This window comes from Sus scrofa, chromosome 9 (assembly GCF_000003025.6).
Source record: "Sus scrofa isolate TJ Tabasco breed Duroc chromosome 9, Sscrofa11.1, whole genome shotgun sequence".
NCBI lineage: Eukaryota > Metazoa > Chordata > Mammalia > Artiodactyla > Suidae > Sus > Sus scrofa.
In genome coordinates, this window is record NC_010451.4 from 63,064,805 (window position 1) to 63,075,585 (window position 10,781).

At 47.3% G+C, this 10,781-nt stretch overlaps 1 long non-coding RNA gene across 10 annotated transcripts in view; it reads right to left on the reverse strand.

Moving 5' to 3' along the window:
- Window positions 1-10,781, reverse strand: part of LOC110255466 — a 49,898-nt gene that overhangs the window by 21,781 nt on the left and 17,336 nt on the right. For 9 of the 10 annotated variants that reach the window (XR_002335772.1, XR_002335774.1, XR_002335770.1 and 6 more), the window contains 2 exons: window positions 3,014-7,473; window positions 1,100-1,330 (listed from right to left, as the gene is read on the reverse strand). This is a non-coding gene — a long non-coding RNA (uncharacterized LOC110255466). The remainder of the gene's footprint in view (window positions 1-1,099; window positions 1,331-3,013; window positions 7,474-10,781) is intronic. The other variant, XR_002335773.1, reaches the window with a different exon arrangement.

A 10,781-nucleotide genomic window follows, 5' to 3' on the forward strand; every position in this document is an offset into this window, starting at 1 on the left:
CGATCCCAGTGATCCGGAAGATCCCAGTCCTGAGGTCTTCCAAACCTGTGCCACAGGAGTTCCCATCATGGCTCAGCAGAAGGGAAACTGCCTAGTCAGCACGAGAGCATGTGGTCATTCCTTGACATCATTCAGTAGACTGAGGATCCAGCATTGCCGGGACCTCTTATTTGGGTCATGATCACGGCTCAGATCTGGCATTGCTGATCCTGTACTGTCTGGAGTCATGTTGTCATGCAAGCCCCTGGGAGGCTGAGAGTGCGACTGTCCCCATTGTTCAGACAGGCAGACTGAGGCTCAGTAAGGTGAACATGCATGATGTCATACATCAATGAAGCAGGTGGTGGAGATTGGTTGGGTACCCAGACCTGACAGGTGGAAATGTCTGGATCTTGCCATTACCATGCTAGACCTTTGGAACTGAGGGGTACCCCCAGCCACAGCCCTTTGTCCCCTGGGTGTCCTCTGACCAAGGCCACCTGGAGTCCAAGCTCCTTTGGCATATACACACAAGTCAGCCTGCCAGAGTGTCAACAGGTGGCCTAAATATCAAGCCTGCTTTTGGTTCTGGTCTGCCACGTTCTTTGATTATGGAACAGTCCTTTTCTTTAGAGGTTTTGAATCCAAAACCAAAAATCTGGTTGGAGGACGAGACCATCATTGGTGGGAAAGGAAATGAAAGCATTTTTTACACCACTTCCTAGACCTCCTTAAACTAATGACATATGTATGTCCTTCAATAGGCCAAAATGACATCTCTACGTAGGAAATGCAACTAAATGTGGAACCAGTGCTACTCAGTGCTGTCTGGTAGGTCTTTGTCTTAAAACTCTGATTTTGGACCTTTGAACTCTGTGGATCTATTGCCCATGAAAAGAAAAAGTCAAGAAGTTACAACCATTGGCTATTCCTTCATGAATCTTCATTTGAAAAATCAACCAGGTAAATGGCACAGCAAGCCTCTCCACAAGTCGTTTGCACAACAGGCAACAGGGATTTCTTTTGTAAATGGAAATCATTAACATGCCCATGGTCATTAATTTTGTATGAAAACCTGTCCATACCTAATGCTTCTCTTGTTTCACTCACCATGACTCACCTCAGTGATAATGCTTATGCATTGGTCCATCCACCTCTCTGCCCACCTCCTTTAGAAGCCACAGAGAAGATACAGAGCCCCCGTGCAGATGGACACCTCACTTTTCCAGGAGCAATGGTCTTCTCTCTTCCTTATGGAGGATGTTCCCCTTCTTTTGAGCATTATTTCATTGCATGAACCACAAGTATTTAAAAAGCTGGTGGGGAGTGATTCTCTTCTTTCTCTGATGAGCTATAAAGGACACAGGGTAGATCCCTCTGTACATTGTGATAGGATTTCAATGGATATCATTCTTCTGATAAAATTCATGTACTAATGTATGCCCTGGCCAAAGATGCGATGACTAGTTACTGCAATGCCTCAATAATAACAGGAGGCCAGATGTACCTTTTTTTTTAAAAAAAAAAAGTATATTTTATCTTGATTTTGATGTCCACACCCACAGCATGGAGAATTTCCTAGGCTGGTGGTCAATCAAAATGCACATGCTGACATATGCCACAGACATCTCCTTGGCCACCGATGATCTGAGATTGGCCAACAACTTATCCACAGATCATGGATCCTTAACCCAATGAGAAAGGCCAGGGATCAAACCCAATTCCTCATGGACATTCCTTGGGTCCATTACTGCTGAGCCACAAGTGGCCCTGTGATTTGATGACCTCCCCTTCAGGAATTTTTGAAAATGGATTTTATGAATATGTGAATTTTTGAAAAAAAGGAAATCTGCACAGTTTGGTGGACAAGGTCTAAGGTTGATTGTCTTGCCACCTTCCAGATCGTTTTCCAGATATGAAAAATGACACCCAGATGAGCCAGGATACTGCCTGACCATTGAGGTTGCCTGCTGCCATATCCAACTCCAAGCTTCCATCAGCCATTGCCTCTCCCCAAAGGTAGTGTTCCAGTGAGAACCATGCAAAAGAGCACAGGAATCAGAGAGAAGGGCCTTCTAGAACCTGGTGGGCCTCCCACTCCCTCTGCCCTAACAGCCATCTCCCTGGTTGCCAGGCACCTGTGTGTTTGGGTGGCAGAGTTCCATGGGGTCTGTTGGGGCCCATGGTCAGAGGAGGAGCTGTGGTGCCTGTGGTGCTGGGAAATGAGTGCTTCCCACCACCAAATGGGTTTGGCTGCCGGCCCCAAAGCCACTTGTGTTTTCCAATGGGTCCCATGGGTCGCATGGGGAACCTGAGGCTGGGGGAGTGACCCTGTCCTGGGATCATGGAACCAGTGGTTGGCAAGGCCATAAGGAGATGACAGAAGGCCTGTCTCTGGACCCCACACTCCAAACCAAGTCCCTCAATGTGGGCTACCATTGAAGCAGGATACTCCCCACTTCGTCCCAACTTGGGGTGGTCTGTGTTTTCTCCAGCACACTTCATCTGGAAGATCACAGTCCAGAGGTCTTCCAATCCTGTGCCACAGGAGTTCCCACCATGGCTCAGCCGAAGGGAAACTGCCTAGTCAGCACAAGCGCATGGGGTCATTCCTTGGTATCATTCAGTAGGCTGAGAATCCAGCATTGCTGTGCCCTGTTATTTGGGTCATGGACATGGCTCAGATCTGGCATCACTGTCCCTGTATTGTCTGTATTCATGTTCTCATGCAAGCTGCTTGTAAGCTTAGGCTGTTACTGTCCCCATTGTGCTGACCGGGATACTGAGGCTCAGCCAGGTGAACATGTGTGATGTCATACATCAAGGAAGCAGGTGGTGGATCTTGGATGGGTCCCCAGGCCGGAGAGATGGAAAACTCTGGAAGTTGTCATTGCCATGCTTGGCCTTTTGAGGTGAGGGATACCCCCAGCCTCAGCCATTTGTCCCCTGGGTGTCCTCTGACCAAGGGCACCTGGAGCCCATGCTCCATTGTCACATACACACAAGTCAGCCTGCCAGCAATTTTCCAGCTTACCTAAACCATAGCATGGTTTTTGTTCTGGGCTGCATCATTCTTTGATTATGGAACAGTTTTTTTCCATAGAGGTTATCAAGCCAACACCCAAATGCTGGTTGGAGGACGAGAATAGCATTTTTTGGAAAGGAAATGAAAGCATATATTAGACTGATTACTAGACTTCCTTAATCTTATGACATATGTATGTTCTTCAATAGGTCAAAATGACATCTCTATCTAGGAAATGTGACTAAAAATGGTACCAGATCTACTCAGTGCTGGTAGGCAGGACTTCTGTCTTCCAACTCTGTTTTTGGACAATTGAACTATGCAGCTCTATTTTCAGAGGAAAAAAAAATGTGCAAGAATGTAAAACCATTGGCTCTTCTTTCATGCATCTTCTTCTGAAAAACAACCAGGTAAATGGCACAGCAAGGCTCTCCAGAAGCCTTTTGCACAACAGGAAACACTGATTTCTTTTTTTAAATGGAAACCATTGACATGCCCATGATGACTAATTTTGTATGAATACATATCCATTCCTAACGCCTCTCTTGTGTCAGTCACCGTGACTCACATTGATGATAATGCTTATGCACTAGGCCATCCATCTCTCTGCCCACATCCTTCAGAACCCACACAAAGGATACAGAGACCCGTGCACACTGACACTTCACCCTTCCAGGAGCAATGGTCTTCTCTGTTCCTGGTGGAGGATTGTCCTTTTCTTTTGAACATTATTTCATTACATTAATTACATCTCTTTCAAGAGCTAGTGGGGAGTGTGTCTTTCTCTTCATTCTCTGATGAGTAATAAAGACCACATGGTAGATCCCTCTGTACACGGTGATAGGATTTCAATGGATATCATTCTTCTAATAAAAATTCATGTATTAACTTATGCCCTAGGCAAAGATGCAAATATTCGTTACTTCAATACCTCAATAATTACAGGAGTTCATGTCTATCTTTTTTTTTTTTTTTAAAGTAGATTATATTTTATTTGGGGGCCCACCTATGGCATGGAGAAGTTCCTAGGCTGGTTTTCAATCAGAGCTATTCATGCTTGCCTAACCAACAGACATGGCATTAGCCATCCGTGATGCATGGTGAGTCTACCACCTAATCCAAAACTCAAAGATCCTTAACCCACTGAGCATGGCCAGGGATCAAACCCGCTTCCTTATGGACATTACTTGGATCCATTACTGCTGTGCCACAAGGGGACCTCTGCTTTGATGACCTCCCATTCTCTAATTTTTGAATGTGGATTTTAAGAATGTATGATTTTCTTGAAAGAAAAAAAAGATGACCCTCCTGGTGGCAATGTCGAATGTTGACTCTCTTGCCACAAACCAGATCATTTTCCAGATGGGAAAATTGATTCACAGATGAGCCAGGGCACTGACTGACCATCTAGGTTGGCAAATTCACAAATCCAACTCCAGGCTTCCATCAGCCCTTGGCTCTCCCCAAAGGCAGGGCTCTGGCGAGATCCCTGAGCAGGAAGCACAGGAATCAGAGAGAAGGACCTTCTAGAACCTGGTGGGCCTCCCATTCCCTCAGCCCTAATAGCCATCTGCCCTGGTTGCCAGGCACCTGTATGTTTGGGTGGCAGAGTTCCATGGGGTCCGTTGGGGCCCATGGTCAGAGGCAGATCTGTGGTGCCTGTGGTGCTGGGAAGGTCCTGCCTCCTGCCACTAAATGGGTTTGGCTGCCGGCCCCAAAGCCGTCTGTGTATTCCAATGGTTCCCATGGGTCACAGGGACGATCCCAGTGATCCGGAAGATCCCAGTCCTGAGGTCTTCCAAACCTGTGCCACAGGAGTTCCCATCATGGCTCAGCAGAAGGGAAACTGCCTAGTCAGCACGAGAGCATGTGGTCATTCCTTGACATCATTCAGTAGACTGAGGATCCAGCATTGCCGGGACCTCTTATTTGGGTCATGATCACGGCTCAGATCTGGCATTGCTGATCCTGTACTGTCTGGAGTCATGTTGTCATGCAAGCCCCTGGGAGGCTGAGAGTGCGACTGTCCCCATTGTTCAGACAGGCAGACTGAGGCTCAGTAAGGTGAACATGCATGATGTCATACATCAATGAAGCAGGTGGTGGAGATTGGATTCTCTAGTTTTATCCATGTTGCTGCAAATGACATTATGTCATTCTTTTTTATGGCTGAGTATATTCCATTGTGTATATATACCACAGCTTCAGAATCCAATCCTCTCTTGATGGACATTTGGATTGTTTCCATGTCCTGGCTATTGTGAATAGTGATGCAATGAACACGATTTTACCTTGATTTTAGTGGACCCACCCATGGCATGGAGAAGTTCCTTGGCTGGTGGTGAGTCAGTTCTTCACATGCTGGCATATGCAACAGCTATGGCATTGAGCACACACGATCCATGAAGGGCCTACAACCTAATCCACAGCTCACGAATCCTTAACCCCCTGAGCAAGGCCAGGGATCAAATTCGCATCCTCATGGACATTCCTTGAGTTCATTAATGCTGAGCGATAAGGGGCCCTCAGCTTTGATGAACACCCATTCTCTAATTTTTGAAAGAAGATATTATGAACGAATGAGATTCTTGAAAAAAAAGAGAGATGCAAATTAAAGGTGGAAAAGGTGTAAAGTTGACTGTTTTGACACCAGCCAGATCGTTTCCCAGATGGGAATAATGACACCCAGATGAGACAGGGCAATGCCTGACAACCAAGTTTGGCCTGTAGCCACATCCAGGCCAGGCTTACACCAGGCTTTGGCTCGGCCCAAAGGAAGGGGTTGGGTGAGATACCTGAGCAGGAAGGACAGGAATAAGGGAGCAGGGACTTATAGAAACTGGTGGACCTCCCACTCTATCCACCCTAACGGGAACTTTCCCTGGTTGACAGGCAACTGTGTGTTGAGTGGCAGAGTCCGTGGGGTCAACTGGGGCCCATGGTCACAGGTAGAGCTGTGGTGCCTGTGGTGCAGGGAAGGGCCTGCTTCCTGCCACCAAATGGGTTTGGTTACTAGACACATAGCCGTCTGTGTATTCCAATGGTTCCCATGGGTCGCATGGGGAACCTGAGGCTGGGGGAAGGGACCCTGTCCTGGGATCATGGAACCAGTGGTTGGCAAGGCCAGATGGAGATGACAGGAGATCTGTCTCTGGACCCCACCCTCCAAACCAAGTCTCTCCATGTGGGGTAGCAGAGAAGCAGGATCATCCCCGCTGCCTCACAACTTGGGGTGGTCTGTGTTTTGGCCAAAACATGTCATCTGGAAGATCCCAGTCCTGAGGTCTCCCAATCTTGTGCCACAGGAGTTCCCATCATGGCTCAGCAGAAGGGATACTGACTAGTCACCATGAGGGCATGGGGTCATGCCTTGGCATCGTTAAGTAGCCTGAGGATCCCACATTGGTGTGCCCTGTTACTCGGGTCATGGACACGGCTCAGATCTGGCATTGCTCTCCCTGTATTTCTGGAGTCATGTTCTCAGGCAAGCCCCTGGGAGGCCGAGAGTGTGACTGTCCCGTTGTGCAGACTTGGATACTGTGGCTCAGCCAGGTGATCCTACATGATGTCATACATCAAGGGAGCAGGTGGTGGTGCTTGGATTTGTACTGAGCCCTGACAGGTGGAAATGTCTGGATCTTGCCATTGCCTTGCAAGGCCATTTGAGCTAAGGGGTACCCCCAGCCACAGCCCTTCATCCCCTGGGTGTCCTCTGACCAAGGCCACCTGGAGTCCAAGCTCCCTTGGCACATACATACAAGTCAGCCTGCCAGCACTTTGCCAGGTTGCCTAAACCCCACACATGCTTTTTTTTTTTTTTTTTTTTGGTTCTGTGCTGCGACGTTCTTTGATTATGGAACAGTCCTTTTCTTTAGGGGTTATCAAGCCAAAACAAAAATGCCGGTTGGAGGACGAGACTACCATTGGTGGGAAAGGAAATGAAAGCATATATGAGTCCACTTCCTAGCTCTCCTTAAACTTATGACATAGGTATTTCCTACAATAGGCCCAAACGACATCTCTATCTAGGAAATGAAACTAAAAATTAATTTTTTTCATGAATCATCTTCTGAAAAATCAACCAGGTAAATGGCACAGCAAGCCTCTCCACAAGTCTTTCACACAACAGGCAACAGGGATTTCTTTTTTAAATGGAAATCATTGACATGCCCATGGTCATGAATTCTCTATGATAACCTGTCCATACCTAAAGCCTCTCTTTTTTCACTCACCACAACTCACCTTGGGGATAATGCTGATGCATGAGCCCATCCATCTCTCTGCCCACCTCTTTCAGATGCCACACAGAAGATACAGAGCACCCGTGCTAATTGACACTTCACCTTTCCAGGAGCAATGGTGTTCTCTGTTCCTGGTGGTGGATTTTCCCCATCCTTTGTGCATTATTTCATTGCATGAACCACAACGATTTCAAGAGCTAGCAGGGAGTGGGTTTTTCGCATCTTTCTCTGATGAGGAATAAAGGCCACAAGGTAGATCCCTTTGAATATGCTGATAATATTTCAATGGATACCTTTCTTCTGATAAAATACTTGCACTAACATACGCCCTGAACAAAGAGGCAAAGAGTCGTTGTTCAATACCTCTATTATAGCAGGAGTCCAGTTGCATCCTTTTTTTTTTAAAGTAGATTTTATGTTGATTTTGTGGGACACACCCAGGGTATGGAGGAGTTACTAGGCTGCTAGTAACTCACTTGGCCGTCCGTGATCCCTGATGGGTATAGAAGCTAATCCAGAGCTCAGGGATCATTCACCCACTGAGCAAGGCCAGCGATCAAACCTGCTTCCTCATGGACATTACTTGGGTCATTAATGCTGAGCCACATGGGGCCCTCTGCTTTATGACCTCTCCTTCTGGAATTTAAAAATGGATTTTATGACTGTATGATTTTCCTCAACAACAACAACAAAAAATGCACCCTACAGGTGGACAACGTCTAAGGTTGATTGTCTTGCCACCAGACAGATCATTTTCCAGATGGGAAAAATGATGCCCAGATGAGCCAAGGCACTGCCTGACCATCGAGGATGGCCCGTTGACACATCCAGATCCAGGCTTCCATCAGCCATTGCCTCTCCCCAAAGGCAGGGCTCCGGGGAGATCCCTGAGCAGGAAGCACAGGAATCAGAGAGCAGGGCCTTCTAGAACCTGGTAGGCCTCCCGCTCCCTCAGCCCTAACGGCCATCTGCCCTGCTGGCTGGGCACCTGTGTGTTTGGGTGGCAGAGTTCCGTGGGGTCCATTGGGGCCCATGGTCAGAGGCAGAGCTGTGGTGCCTGTGGTGCTGGGAAGGGCCTGCTTCCTGCCATCAAATGGGTTTGGCTGCCGGCCCCAAAGCCACTTGTGTGTTCCAATGGTTCCCACGGGTCGCATGGGGAACCTGAGGCTGGGGGAAGGGACCCTGTCCTGGGATCATGGAACCAGTGGTTGGCAAGGCCAGATGGAGATGACAGGAGGTCTGTCTCTGGACCCCACCCTCCAAGCCAAGTCTCTCCATGTGGGGTAGCAGAGAAGCAGGATCATCCCCGCTGCCTCACAACTTTGGGTTGACTCTTTTTTGGCTGTAACATGTTCTGTAAGAATCCAGTCCATATGTCCACCATAACTATGCCACAGGAATTCCCATCATGGCTCAACTGAAGTGAAACTGACTCATAACCATGTGGGCATGCTGTCATAGGCATTTTTGAGTATCCTAGGATTCAGAATTGCTCTTCCCTGTTATTTCGATCATGGACATGGCTCAGATCTGGCATTGCTGTCCCTGTATTTTCTGAAGTCATGTTCTCATGCAAGCCCCTGGGAGGCTGAGACTGTGACCATCCCTGTTGTGCAGACAGGGATACGGAGGTTCAGCCAGGTGAACGTGTGTGGTTTCATACATCAGGGAATTAGGTGGTAGAGCTTGGATGTGTACGCAGTCCTGACAGGTGCAAATGTCTGGCTCTTGCCATTGCCATGCAAGTGCTTTTGAGTTGAGGGGTACCCCCAGCCACAACCCTTCGTCCCCTGGGTATCCTTTGACCAAGGCCACCTGGAGTCCATGTTCCATCATCACATACACGCAAGTTGGCCTGCCAGAGGTTCTCCAGGTTGCCTAAACCCCAAGCAAGCATTCGGTTCTGTGCTGCGATGTTCTTTGATTATGGAATGATCCTTCTCTTTAGAGCTTATCAGGCCAAAACCAAAAATCCCTTTTGAGGACAAGACTACCACTATTGGGAAATGAAATGATAGCATATATTAAACAACTTCCTTGACCTCCTTAAACTTAAGACCTATGTATGTCCTTCAGTTGACCAAAATGTTATCTCTATCTAGGAAATGCAACTAAAAATGGTACCAGTGCAACTCAGTGCTGGTATCTAGGGCTTTTTTCTTCAAATTCTGTTTTTGGACCTTTGAAATCTGTGGATCTATTGCCAATGAAAAGAAAAATGTCAAGAATCAAAACCATTGGCTGTAATTTCATGTATTTCCTTCTCAAAGCTCAACCAGGTAAAAAGCACAGTAAGCCTCACCACAAGTCTCTCAAACAAGAGGCAAAAGGGATTTCGTTTTTTACATGGAAACCATTGACATGCCCACAGTCACTAATTTTGTATGAAAACCTGTCCATACCTAACACCTCTCATGTTTCACTAACCACGAATCACCTCGGTGATAATGCTTATGCATAAGTCCATCCATCTCTCTGACCACCTCCTTCAGAAGCCACAGAGAAGATTCAGAGAACTCTTGTAGATTGATACTTCACTGTTCCTGGAGCAATGGTGTTCTCTGTTCCTGGTGGAGGATTTTCCCCTTCATTTGAGCATTATTTCATTGCATGAACCACAACTATTTCAAGAGATAGCAGGGAGTGGGTCTTTCTTTCCTTTGTCTAATGAGATATAAAGGCCACATGGTAGATCCCTGTGTTCATGGTGATAGGATTTCAATGGATATCATTCTTCTGATAAAATTCATGTACTAACGCATGCCCTGCACAAAGATGCAAAGATTCATTACTTCAATGCCTCAATAATAACAGGAGGACATGTGTATCTTTTTTTTTAAAGGATATGTTATCTTGATTTTGTGTGCCTCAGCCATGGCATGGAAAAGTTCCTAGGCTGCTGGTCAATCAAGCTACACATGCTGTCCTACAACACAGCCGTGGACTAGCCCAAACACAATCCGAGATGGGTCTGCCACCTAATCCACAGTTCACGGATCATTAACCCACTGAGCAAGGCCAGGGATCAAACCCGCTCCCTCATGGACATTACTTGGGTCCATTACTGCTTAGCCACATGGTGCCTTCTGTTTTTATGACTTCCACTTCTGGATATTTTGAATGTGGAATTTATGAATGTATGATTTTCTTTAAAAAAAAAAAAGAAATGTGCCCCATACAGGTGGACAACGTCTAAGGTTGATTGTCTTGCCACCAGACAGATCATTTTCCAGATGGGAAAAATGATGCCCAGATGAGCCAAGGCACTGCCTGACCATCGAGGATGGCCCGTTGACACATCCAGATCCAGGCTTCCATCAGCCATTGCCTCTCCCCAAAGGCAGGGCTCCGGGGAGATCCCTGAGCAGGAAGCACAGGAATCAGAGAGCAGGGCCTTCTAGAACCTGGTAGGCCTCCCGCTCCCTCAGCCCTAATGGCCATCTGCCCTGGTTGCCGTACACTTGTGTGTTTGGGTGGCAGAGTTCCGTGGGGTCCATTGGGGCCCATGGTCAGAGGCAGAGCTGTGGTGCCTGGGA